The 11,511-nt window shown below is 41.2% G+C and overlaps 1 long non-coding RNA gene across 1 annotated transcript in view; it reads left to right on the top strand.

The window, feature by feature from the left end:
• LOC120518722 overlaps positions 1-11,201 on the top strand; it is a 74,560-nt gene extending 63,359 nt beyond the window's left edge. Inside the window, exons 2-5 of the long non-coding RNA XR_005631287.1 lie at positions 4,397-4,578; positions 4,713-4,993; positions 8,917-9,541; positions 10,688-11,201. This is a non-coding gene — a long non-coding RNA (uncharacterized LOC120518722). The remainder of the gene's footprint in view (positions 1-4,396; positions 4,579-4,712; positions 4,994-8,916; positions 9,542-10,687) is intronic.
• The last annotated feature ends 310 nt before the right edge of the window (positions 11,202-11,511 follow it).

Here is an 11,511-nt window from a genome sequence, read left to right on the forward strand (position 1 = left end):
TTATCAACTTTTTGACCAATTTGCTTTCAAGCAATACACGGGGCAATTCCCCAACACTTCATTGTTTTTGTGTGAATATTATTTCATCACATGTGGTCAATATTTGTACGTAATTCAAATTAATAATATAGGCTTTGGTATCTCAGTATAATTTTGCTTGTCCTTGACCACAATTTTCTTTTTTATACCTTCTTCCATTCCTATTGATTCTGCCTCTTAGGCTTGCAAGTTTTCAGTACATTAAGATGGAGCTACCGAACTTCTGGAAATTCTGCATTGGATCTCTTTATTACAAAAAAAAACTTGTACCTTTCCTCTTCAATGCTGGTAAAAGTTAAAAAGCACTTCTGAGAAGATTTTAATGTGATGATCTTCAGTCTTGAGCTCTTTTGCTGTTTGATATTCCTGATTTTGATTTGTTTAGGTGCTTGGTTTCCTGGTTTCTTATGCCTGGCCTTTCTTTTAATTATCATTCTTGTTCTTCATGTGCGCTCTATTGATAAACCTGAAACTAATTATTGCAAAGAGCGGATCACGATTATAACCAAGATAGACATTTGGTAGAAAGTGGGATGGAATCAATAGTTCAAATCATCTACATACTGTAGTGTAATTTTTGTGTCATTCAATCATTTCATTTGTTTTCCAAACCTGCTTTATTCAAAATACAGGGCACGAGGCAAGAACAACACCTGGACAGCGCTGTCCATTGAAGGACAAACACACACACACTTTGTAGACAAAAGCAAGCATGAAATAAATGAGAAATATAAAACTTGAGCTGGTTACGTGGCACAATTATTGTTGTAAAATACCAATTTCAAGCCAGATGAAGTGGAAAAATGAGTCAGTTTGATGTTGTACTTAATTTGCTCAGGTAAACAATAAATTAGTGAGCAATTACACAAATACACTAATGTATTCTCAGAAGTACCTCATGAAGATGAAAAGTAGGCTACAAACATGAAGATGTTAGGTAGGATGCAAGTAAGAAGACAGCAGTGGTAGTGAGTGAGAAAATAACATACGTTATTAAAAATGAATAAAGTTCAGGGTGGGAAAAAAATAAGAATACTGTAGTGCCCCTGGGTCCAAACCTGAGAGGGATACGCTCTTCAGTTGGCCATAGAGTGCCAGAGAAGCTGGCTATAAATGCAGCCCTGTGGGCAGCATGTGAGGGGGTGCAGAGAGCACTTTGACTTCATGTCCCTGCTGCTAAAAGCCCATTGTTGTGTGAGCTCTGGTGAACCTTGGATGTGGACGCTAGTCTTGGGTTAGTTCATGGAGCTGGTGAGTAGTGTGGTATACGGATTGAGTGGCGTGAGGTGGAACCGGGAGAAATATGTGGGAGCGGGCAAAGGGAACAAAGCAGATGAGAGCACATACTGCCACTAAAGACCTGAGTGGAGTGGTGGATTGGCCACTGAAGAAGCCAATGGGCCATTTTTGGGCCAATCACTACCAGTCTGACATTAAGTGGCTAATTTAATTTCTCCATCTCATGCTCACCCTAGCATGTTGCAATATTTAACATGTGGTGTGTGGTGGATTGCCGGCATTTTACTCCGGCCCTCACCCCCTGGCCGCTAGGAGGAGCTCTCCCGAGAGCATATACGGGCCCCGAATTCCAGCAGGGCCTCATGGACTATGTAGTTTTTATACACAGCCCTGCTGGATACCTTGGGGGCCACTGGGAGTCGCTGTCGGGAGACCAATGGACTCATTTGGGCACCATGACCCGGAAGTTCGTCACAGGAAGAGCGACGGGCTTCCGGGGTGAAGAAAAGTACTGTTTACCCTGACCCGGAAGAAATAAGGACTTGTGGAACTGTTGGGCAGAAAGACTTCCGGGTCAGGGGGAATAAAAGGACTCTGGGAACTCCCAGACAGTGAGCTGAGCTGGGTGGTAGGAGGGCAACGCGTCTGGGAGTGGAGGATTATTGATTGATTATTGTATTGTGGTTTATGAATAGTGTGGAGTGGAGGGTGCTTAGTGCACATTGTTATAATAAATATAATCATTGTGGCAATTTTACCAGGTGTTTGGCGTGGTACCTGAGGGTTCAAGGGAGCACTACTGCCCCCTACTGCGACAGGTGCAAAGAAAAGAATAATGGTGGGATGTAAGTAAGAATATAACGAGCAGGTTGAAAACAATAAGAAGGCAGAAGAGATACATATGGAATATGAGCTTAGACACATGTACTCGTACAACTGACAAGTCACAAATTACATACTGTACATGTACAGCTGACAAGTCACTCATTTAGCATACTGACCGGATGAAACATACAATCACTCTGACAGTCAGCGTATAAACTGAGGCTGATGTGTTATTCTATGGAATAATTAGTCAGGGGATCAGATGATGCTTCATTCCACACTACAAACATTAGCAGTGTTAAGAATATGTAGAATCTATTTCTGCATTTAGTTTGCATATATATTTCAATTTTGAATATGTTAATATTTTTAGTTGAAATTTTAGTGGTATTACGGTACCACATTTCATTTGCTGTTTGATTTGATGGTGCTGCCATTTTATGCATCTTGCATGATGACAGTGACCATATTGTTGTTAACAGCGACTTTTCATTGCTGCTACATTATAATTCCACAAGTGATGTTATCACACCAACAGTATTTAAGATGGGCAGGGAGCTATCCACACGTCTACGTTTACAGGTATTTGTGAATATGTGCAGAACATTTATCTGTTTCAGAACTATGTATAGGGTGGTCCAGATTTAATTATGCAATTTTCATTACGGTATAACTTATTACATTTATTACATAGAAAATCACCTGAAAAATCCCGGACCATCGAGAAGTATGCAAACTGACGACATGAAGAATCATCTTTGTGCCAAACTGGAATCGTCCCCGCATAAATCAAAATCATCCAGACGATCTGGACCTTCATGCATAGAGCTGGACCACCCTGTAGGGACTTGGGACCTTACTCATTTACTTGGACTTTTTATTGGTTTCCATTTGGGATTTAGACTCCTGACAGTCCCTGATAACATCGGTCTCACTCCAATATCCTGCTCTAATAGTTTTGTTGCTTTTTATTGTACTTATTGTAGTGTGGCAGAATAAACAAACCTTTATTGATATGTAGTTAAAATTTAATAAATAAAGTTTATAGTTGTATGTCTAAAGGACAATAAAATTTGTATTCTCTCTTGCCCTAAATTTTAATGTATTTTTATTGTGGAATACTGTATGTGTTGTACAAGTAAAAGCTATAACTTAAATAACTCAGTACAGTAATTAATAAGCGTTATTCAATTAGAATATCTATCTATCCATCTATCTATTATTTAGTGCCCTTCATTTCTATCTATCTATCTATCTATCTATCTATCTAATCACAAATTAAAAGGATCAGATAACTCATGTAGCTTTAAGACAAAAGCTTCAAAAGATCAGTTCAGAGTGACAGTACATCTGCCAGTGGCATTGGCATCTCGATCCCTGCACCATTCACCCTTTTAAAATGTGTTCTTTTATTCTTCATCAAAAGCTCCTTGACACCCACCCCCTTAAAAAAACAGAAATACTGCTTTGGTGACAGACAGCAACTAGCTAAAGGGGTCACATATGTGGACCCTGGGAAAGGTCAAGTTTGATCCCACCCCACTGTGTCCTTCTTTGACAGCTGAGCAACAAAAGGGTCCTCGGATCAGTGACTGACAGGATTTCTAATTGCATCCACTCATTCATGACAATTTGATTAAAATATTATGCCTTGGTCTCGCCCCCTGTTTGTTTCATTCCTCCAAATCTAATTTTGATTTAAAAAAGAGAGATTACCTCTGCAAGCATGACTGAGGATGCTATTAACTCCTACTTAATCTTTATTACTGATGTGATTTTAACATATGTATAAGCTTTCGTCTCACTCACATTGTTTTCCTAGATTGTTGGTTAAGTCACATATAATATAATGCAGAAAAAACAACAAATTATTGGCCATTTTGTATACAGGAAAGTATTTATAAATCTTCTGATTGCTGCTCGAGATATCCATACGCTGGAATAACACAAGGCTGAAAGTTAATGAATTCTAGGTATATTTAGTGATAGCAGATCTGCGTTTGCATATTTAAGCTACAACTATTTGCCATTTTCCTTAACAGATTGTCAATAGCTGCACAGTTCAGTCTTTTAATTTTACTTTTTTACATAATGCGAAAACGTTTCACACATAAACGTTTTTCGGTGTTTGAAGGCATGAAGATAACTTTCAAAAAGCTCATTAAATAGACAATTATAAAATGAGCAATACATAGTACATAATATCTTAATGCTGGTTCACTCTTGTCCACAATGATTTGATCTTTTTTTTTTTCATTTATGGTAAATAATATATTTTTTTTTTTTTTCTAAGTGGAGATCTCACTTGGTTCAAAAGGGGACTAGGCCTTGACCTGAAAGTAATTAGAAGGGGACCCAAAGAAAACCTGAAAATCATAAGCAGCTGAAGTTCAAATGGCCCTTTGGACCAGAGGGCCTCCAGTCTTGGACTTGTGAGGGCAGATGAGCAAGAGAGGCCAGAGGTGGTAAGAGAAGGTACTGGAGGGGGTATTTTTGTATTTTTTTACCCCTTATGTTACACCTCTTTCTCTGCTTTTTTTCTTCTATCAGTGTGTGCAGATTTCATTTTTATTATTCAAAACTTTAACAATATTAAATTTGCTTTTCAGCTTTTTTGACTTTTTTTGGGGGCAAAAATTTGGCCTCAGTTACTACAGCATTGGCCAGTACGAATGTCTGGAAGTGCGTGGCACGTGATGTCACCAACATACTGGTATAACAGTCGCCCCGAGCAGTTCCTGGTTATGAGGCCTTGCAGATAATACACTGGGTGTTGGAATATGACTTCTTCAATTTGTGATCTCCAGTTAAACGAATTCGAATTTTGAATCTCGACAATGAATTACCACACTGATTTTGGCTTTGATCAAGGATTAAGACTAAACTTGGGGTGAGACCTTTGGCTTCCGTTAACAGCATCTTGTCTTCTGGGATTGTTTTCATTATTAATTCTGTTTCCTCTGCCTCGGGACAGTATAACTTTGTGGTGGGTAAGTGCAGTAGGCACCCTTATGGTTGTTTAGAGAAAAGTGCCATCAAGAATGGCCCAGTAGGACGGGTAAGGTTTTTCACTTCTTCAGCTTCTGGTAGTTTATTTGCTCCTATATATGTATTTTTTAATTAAACTACTAATATATCCTTATTTACCGGTTGTCTTCTGTTCCTTATTTGGATATTGGAATGATAAAAAGTATCCTATACTGGTCACTTTATATGCAGTGGATTCACAAAGTATTCAGACCCCTTCAGTTTCTGCACAGTTTATTATGCTATAGATTTCATTTTAAATGAATAAATGTGACATTTTTGCACATCAGTTTGCACTCAATAACACATAATGACAAAGTGAAAACATGTTTTCAAAAAGTTTTGCAAATTTATTAAAAATCAAATCTGAAATTTCTCATTCATAGAAATATACAGACTGTCCCAGATGACTGGGGACCCTACTCAGCCGGGACGCCCGGATGGTCCCCGAGATGGACGATACCTCCTCAGGGACATGAGAGGGCAGCCACCCTGCTTGTGGGCCACCGGAACGGAGCTGGGACGCTCACCCCTACGGGAAGACGTGGCCACCACCAGAGGGTGGCCGGATGGTTATAAAATCCTAGATGGCAGCACTTCCACCACACCAGGAAGTGCTGCCGGAAGAAATCAGGGGCACCCGGAATGCTTCCAGGTGCTCTCCTGACACTTCCGCCACACCAGGAAGTGTTGTCAGGTGGAGCACCTGGAGCTCATCCGGGTCATTATAAAAGGGGCCGCCTCCCTCCAGTAGTTGGGAGGAAGGAGACGGAGCTTGTAAGGAGGGGAGTGGAGGTCAGAAGAAGAAGAAGAAAGTTGTTGGAGGAAGGCATTGTGGTGCTCAGGAGAAATAAAGAAGTGTGTTTTGGACATTTTGCTGTCTGTCTGTCTGTGTCCGGGGGTATGCTTTCCACAAGACCTTAATTCAGTACTTTGTACAAGTCCCTTTGGCAACAATTACAGCTTCAGGTCTTCTTGGGTAAGTCTATACAAGATTTACCCACCTGGATTTGGATGGTTTGTCCCATTCTTTCCAGCAGGTCCTCTCAGGCCCCTTAGATTGAATGAAAGTGTCCATAAACTGGCATCTTCAGTCCTCTCCATAGACGTTCTATCAGTTTTAAGTCTGGGCTTTGGCTGGGCCACTCAAGGACAGTGAGGGACTTGTCCCAAAGCCACCTCAGCATTCTCTTGACTGTATGCTTTGAGTCACCCCAGTCTGAGGTCACATGCAATCAGGAGCAGGTTTTCTTCAAGAAATCCTCTGTATTTGGCTGCATTCATCATTCCCTCAATTCTGACTAGTCCCCTGCCCCTGCGAAACACTTCTATAGCATGATGCTGCCACCACCATGCTACACCATAGTATTAGGCCAGTGATTAGCATTGCTGGTCTTTACCAGACATAGTACTTGGAGTTCTGCTCAAAGAGTTCAATTTTTGTCTCATCAGACCCGAGAAGCATTTTGACCTCAAAGTCATTTAAACGTATCTAGCAAACTCCAAGTGGGCTGCCATGTGCCTTTTACTTCTGTCAAGCCACATGGAGTTCTGCTAAGACAGTTGTCCTTCTAACAGCTTCTCCCATCTTAAAAGAGGACTTCTGAAGCTGTATTGGAGTGACCATTGAGTTTTTGGCCACCTTACTGACCAAAGCCATTCTTGTCTGGTGTAAAAGATGCAATAAAGGTTTGGGGTTTTCCGGCCCCGTATATTGTAACTGCTCCACAACAAAAAACTCAGGTCAAAATACAAACACAAAAACAGGTTCATATGCGTGACGCCATTCTGAGGTGTCGGCGGCCATTTTATAGGGGAGGAGCCGGAAGTGGAGGAATGCTGGGAAGGAACCGTGAGGGAGGATGGGACTGCTGACGTCAGGAAAGATGGCGGAGGAAGGGCGGGAAGGCTTATGATGGTGGAGCGTCTCTCTTCCTGGAAGACATTAAAGGAGAAAGGTTAGTACCCCGCCACTCCCTGCCGGCGAACGTCTTTCGAAGCGGTTTAAGGTCCGTCCGCGGTCTCCTATTCGCGCGTGCGTGACACTGGTTAGTCAATCTGACCGGAGAGCCAACTCTAGGTAGAGTCCTGGTGGATCCAAACATCTTCAGTTTCACTATTATTGAGGCCATTTTGCTACTGGGACCACTCAAAGCTTTAGAAATGGTTTTATCCCCTTACTTTTATCAATGCCTTACCACAATTTGCTTGTGAAGGTCTAAAGAGAGATCCTTGGACTTGATGGCTTGGTTATTGGGCTGACATGCAGTGTGAATTGTGGGACCCTATATACACAGGTGTGTGCCTTTTGAAATAATGTCCAATCACTTCAGTTTGCCACTGGTGGACTCCAATCAGGTTCTGGACACTTCTGTAGGAGAATTAAAGCAAACAGGATGTACCTGGGCACAATTTGGAATGTAAATATAGAAATCTGAGATTTTGAGTCTAAATAAATTTGCACTTTGTCATTATGGATTATTAAGAGCATATTGATATACATAAAATGGCAGAGATTAAATCTACTACACAATTAAGTGTGCAGAACATGAAGGGGTCTGATATTTTCCGAATCCATTATATATAGTATATTTGTTAGTATTTACGTATGGTAACCTGTTATACTGCGAAAGTACTAATTATAACTTGGCTCTGACCCTTTCCTAGGGCAAGCAGTGTGGAACATGGATGGACACTGGGCCTCGACAATCTAAGTGGCAGAAGACTGTAATAGGCCACCATTCACTTTTCTGATTCCAAATGAGAACATTTCAGTTAATCATCCTAATCTGTTATCAGGCAATCCGGACGATAAGTCCATTTTATTCAGCTAACAAACTAATCACTCCTTATTATATATAATGTCTTTAGATGTTGTAATGTAATTGACTATATTACAAGTTAATAATTCACATTTAACAAATTAAAATTCACAGCTTGAAGGAAATTGAAAGTAACAGAGTATAGCCAAAAGTCCATGTCAGAACACACATAGACAGACACAATTTAGGCATTGATGCAGCACAACCAAAAATCAAGTGTAGCCTTAAAGATGAAAATGTTTCTTTGTGAGTTCAGTAGTAAATACTAAAGGTGCACCTTAAATTATGAATCCCACTTGGCCTTGATCAAGTAGTGATGTAAAGTAAAATTCAAAGTGCAGCAAAATACTACTTGTACAATTTACACTTCAGCAGCTATCCCAAACATCTATATAACAACAACAACAACATTTATTTACATAGCACATTTTCATACAAAAAGTAGCTCAAAGTGCTTTACATAATGAGGAATAAAAAAATAAAAGGCACAGTAAGAAAAGAAAATAAGTCAACATTAATTGACATAGAATAAGAGTAAGGTCCGATGGCCAGGGTGGACAGAAAAAACAAAAAAAACTCCAGACGGCTGGAGAAAAAAATAAAATCTGTAGGGATTTCAGACCATTAGACTGCCCAGTCCCCTCTGGGCATTCTACCTCACATAAATGAAACAGTCCTCTTTGGGTTTAGGGTTCTCATGGAAAGCCTTGATGATGATGGTCACGTAGACTTCTGGCTTTTAATCCATCCATCATTGTTGGAGCATCATGAAGCTTTAAGTAGCCAGCACCACAAAGAAACCGGAAAAAGAAACAGAAGAGAGAGTAGGGGTCAGTATGGATATATATATATATTGTTACACATGTGCACATGGGAGGCAGCTAAAGAGCTAAATTGAGGGTAATTCCATGCCAGGCCAGGGGGGGTTGGAGTGTACTAAACCCTCTCTCTCTTTCCTCTGCAGACCAGTTATGGGAAAATCCGCCTGCCCCCAATGACATCACTTCCGGTTCCTGGGGCCACAAACGTCACTTTTGGCCCCCATCCCGATGACATCATTTCCGCTTCCAACCCCGAAGACCTAATTTCTGGGTCTGACTCTGCTGACCTCACTTCCTCTGCCTGACCATAAAACTGCCATTTTGTTTTGCCCAACTCAGTTCTGTTTTGGACTCGAATCTGTATATAACCTGCATCTAATTGCCTTCTTAGCAGCCTTGATTCAAGTATAAGAGTGGCTGCCCCAAACCTTTTTGGTGGCATTTGCCTGCTTATTTGACAATATAAATTGTTACGCATGCGCATCAGAAGATCATCTACCAATCTCATCTCAGCTACATGTCACCAGGAAGAGAGGGGGTGCTATTACCAATCGTTATGTCTCCTTTTTGTTTCCTTCATAGTCGAGAAGATGTTCAATGAGGGCAACTGAGACAGAAGAGTGTCACCCTTTCCAACCCAAACAGTATAAAAAACAGATGTAGCTGAAAGGTGGCATCACTTTTGGGGCCCAAGCTGCAACCAGTGCAGAGCTCCCCCCAAAGCCTGACCCAACCTTTAGAGGAGCCATTTCAAGGCCAATTTTCCAGGTAATTGCCTTTATTTTGCTGCTTCCTCAAGCATATATTTCTGTTGACTTGGGGGAATGTTTTTGCTTTTTTGCATTAATAAGAAATAATAATACATTTTATTTATATAGCACCTTTTCCATCTTTTCTTCTTTCTTCAGGATTCTATTGAATCTGTCTCATAGATCACTATATATATATATACTCAGCAAAAAAAGAAACGTCCTCTGACTTTCAACTGTTTTTACTTTCAGTAAACTTAATGTGTAAATATTTGTATGAACACTAAAAGAGTCAACACCATAAGACATAAACTAAAAATGTTTCACAATGTGTCCCTGAATGAAGGGAGGCTCAAAATCAAAAGTACCAGTCAGTATGTGGTGTGGCCACCAGCTGCTTGAAGTACTGCAGTGCATCTCCTCCTCATGGACTGGACCAGATTTGTCAGTTCTTGATGTGAGATGTTACCCCACTCTTCCACCAAGGCACCTGCAAGTTCCTGGACATTTCTGGGGGGAATGGCCCTAGCCCTCACCCTGCGATCCAATAGGTCCCAGACGTGCTCAATGGGATTGAGATCTGGGCTCTTCCACTGCGAAGATGATCAGCTGTCCTTCCTGTCTCCCTGTAGCGCTGTCTTAGGCATCTCACAGTGCGGACATGGCAATTTATTGCCCTAGCCACATCAGCAGTCCTCATGCCTCCCTGCAGCATGCCTAATGCACATTCACGCAGATGAGCAGGGACCCTGGGCATCTTTCTTTGGGTGTTTTTCACAGTCGGTAGACAAGTCTCTTTAGTGTCCTGCGTTTTTAGAACTGTGACCTTAAATGCCTACTTTCTGTAAACTGTTAAGGTCTTAACGACCATTCCACAGGTGCATGTTAATTAATTGATTATGGTTAATTGAACATGCATGGAAAACATTGTTTAAACCCTTTACAATGAAGATCTGTAAAGTTATTTGGATTTTTAAAACATTATTGTTGAAATACACAGTCCTGAAAAAGGGACGTTTCTTTTTTTGCTGAGTATATATATATATATATTGTTATACATAATCATCAGTGGATCATTGTCAGGGCTCATCTAAGGGATGTACTACCATCCAGGCTTAGGAGTAGCCGTTGGCACTAACCATGCACTCTTTTATTCCCTCCGCAGTGCTGAGAAGACACCAAGTGAAGGTATATGACTCCGCCCATCCTTTAGCTATACTGTATATCCTGTAGCCACAGGAAGGAGGCATCACTCTGTAACAAGAGCACATTGCAGGACGGAGCACCTAGCAAAGTGACTGAATGAGGCATCCTAAGGCTAACAGTTATTTCTGGAAGCTTTTGTGTTCCTTTCTTGTGCTGGAAAATTTTTTATTTCTGTTTTAAAGTTCTGTTTAAAAGGGACTTTCTCAGGGCCAGCTGTGTTTCTATGGCATAGGTTTACTGCTTAACAGCGGGACAGCTTGTAGTAGGAAAACAGAGCAAGGGAGGTACTAAACAGCCTACGAGTGATGTTCGCTACCGTTATGGGCAGCTAAATGGTGGCGACATTGGTCACTCTATATGTCTATATATATATATATACACACACTAGGGGGCATTGCCCCCTACTCCCTTTGCTCGCCCACCCCCAACCAAACCCCCTTCGGGGGTGCGCTTCACACTCACCACTTCGTGTCTTTGCCGCTCACATTGTGAGGGGGGTGCTGATCGCACACTAAGGAGATGTGGACGGATCAGCTGCTGGTTTGAAGCTGCTGCTCCCGAGCTGTGTGTTCTGCATGTTGTGCTGCGTGTCGATCATTTAAAAGCCTGTACAGCAGCTGTCCTTTTGTGTCACTTCCTTGTCTCGCGGGACGTTAATATGTCTCCAAGAAATTGTTTGTAAGTAGGGTGTGACGTGCAAGTAGTCTTGCGAGACTTCAAAGTGTCTCTCCGAGATGATCACATCTTGACGCAAGAATTTTTTATATAATAGAATGGGACGCC

This window comes from Polypterus senegalus, chromosome 18 (assembly GCF_016835505.1).
Source record: "Polypterus senegalus isolate Bchr_013 chromosome 18, ASM1683550v1, whole genome shotgun sequence".
Classification (NCBI taxonomy): Eukaryota; Metazoa; Chordata; class Cladistia; order Polypteriformes; family Polypteridae; genus Polypterus; species Polypterus senegalus.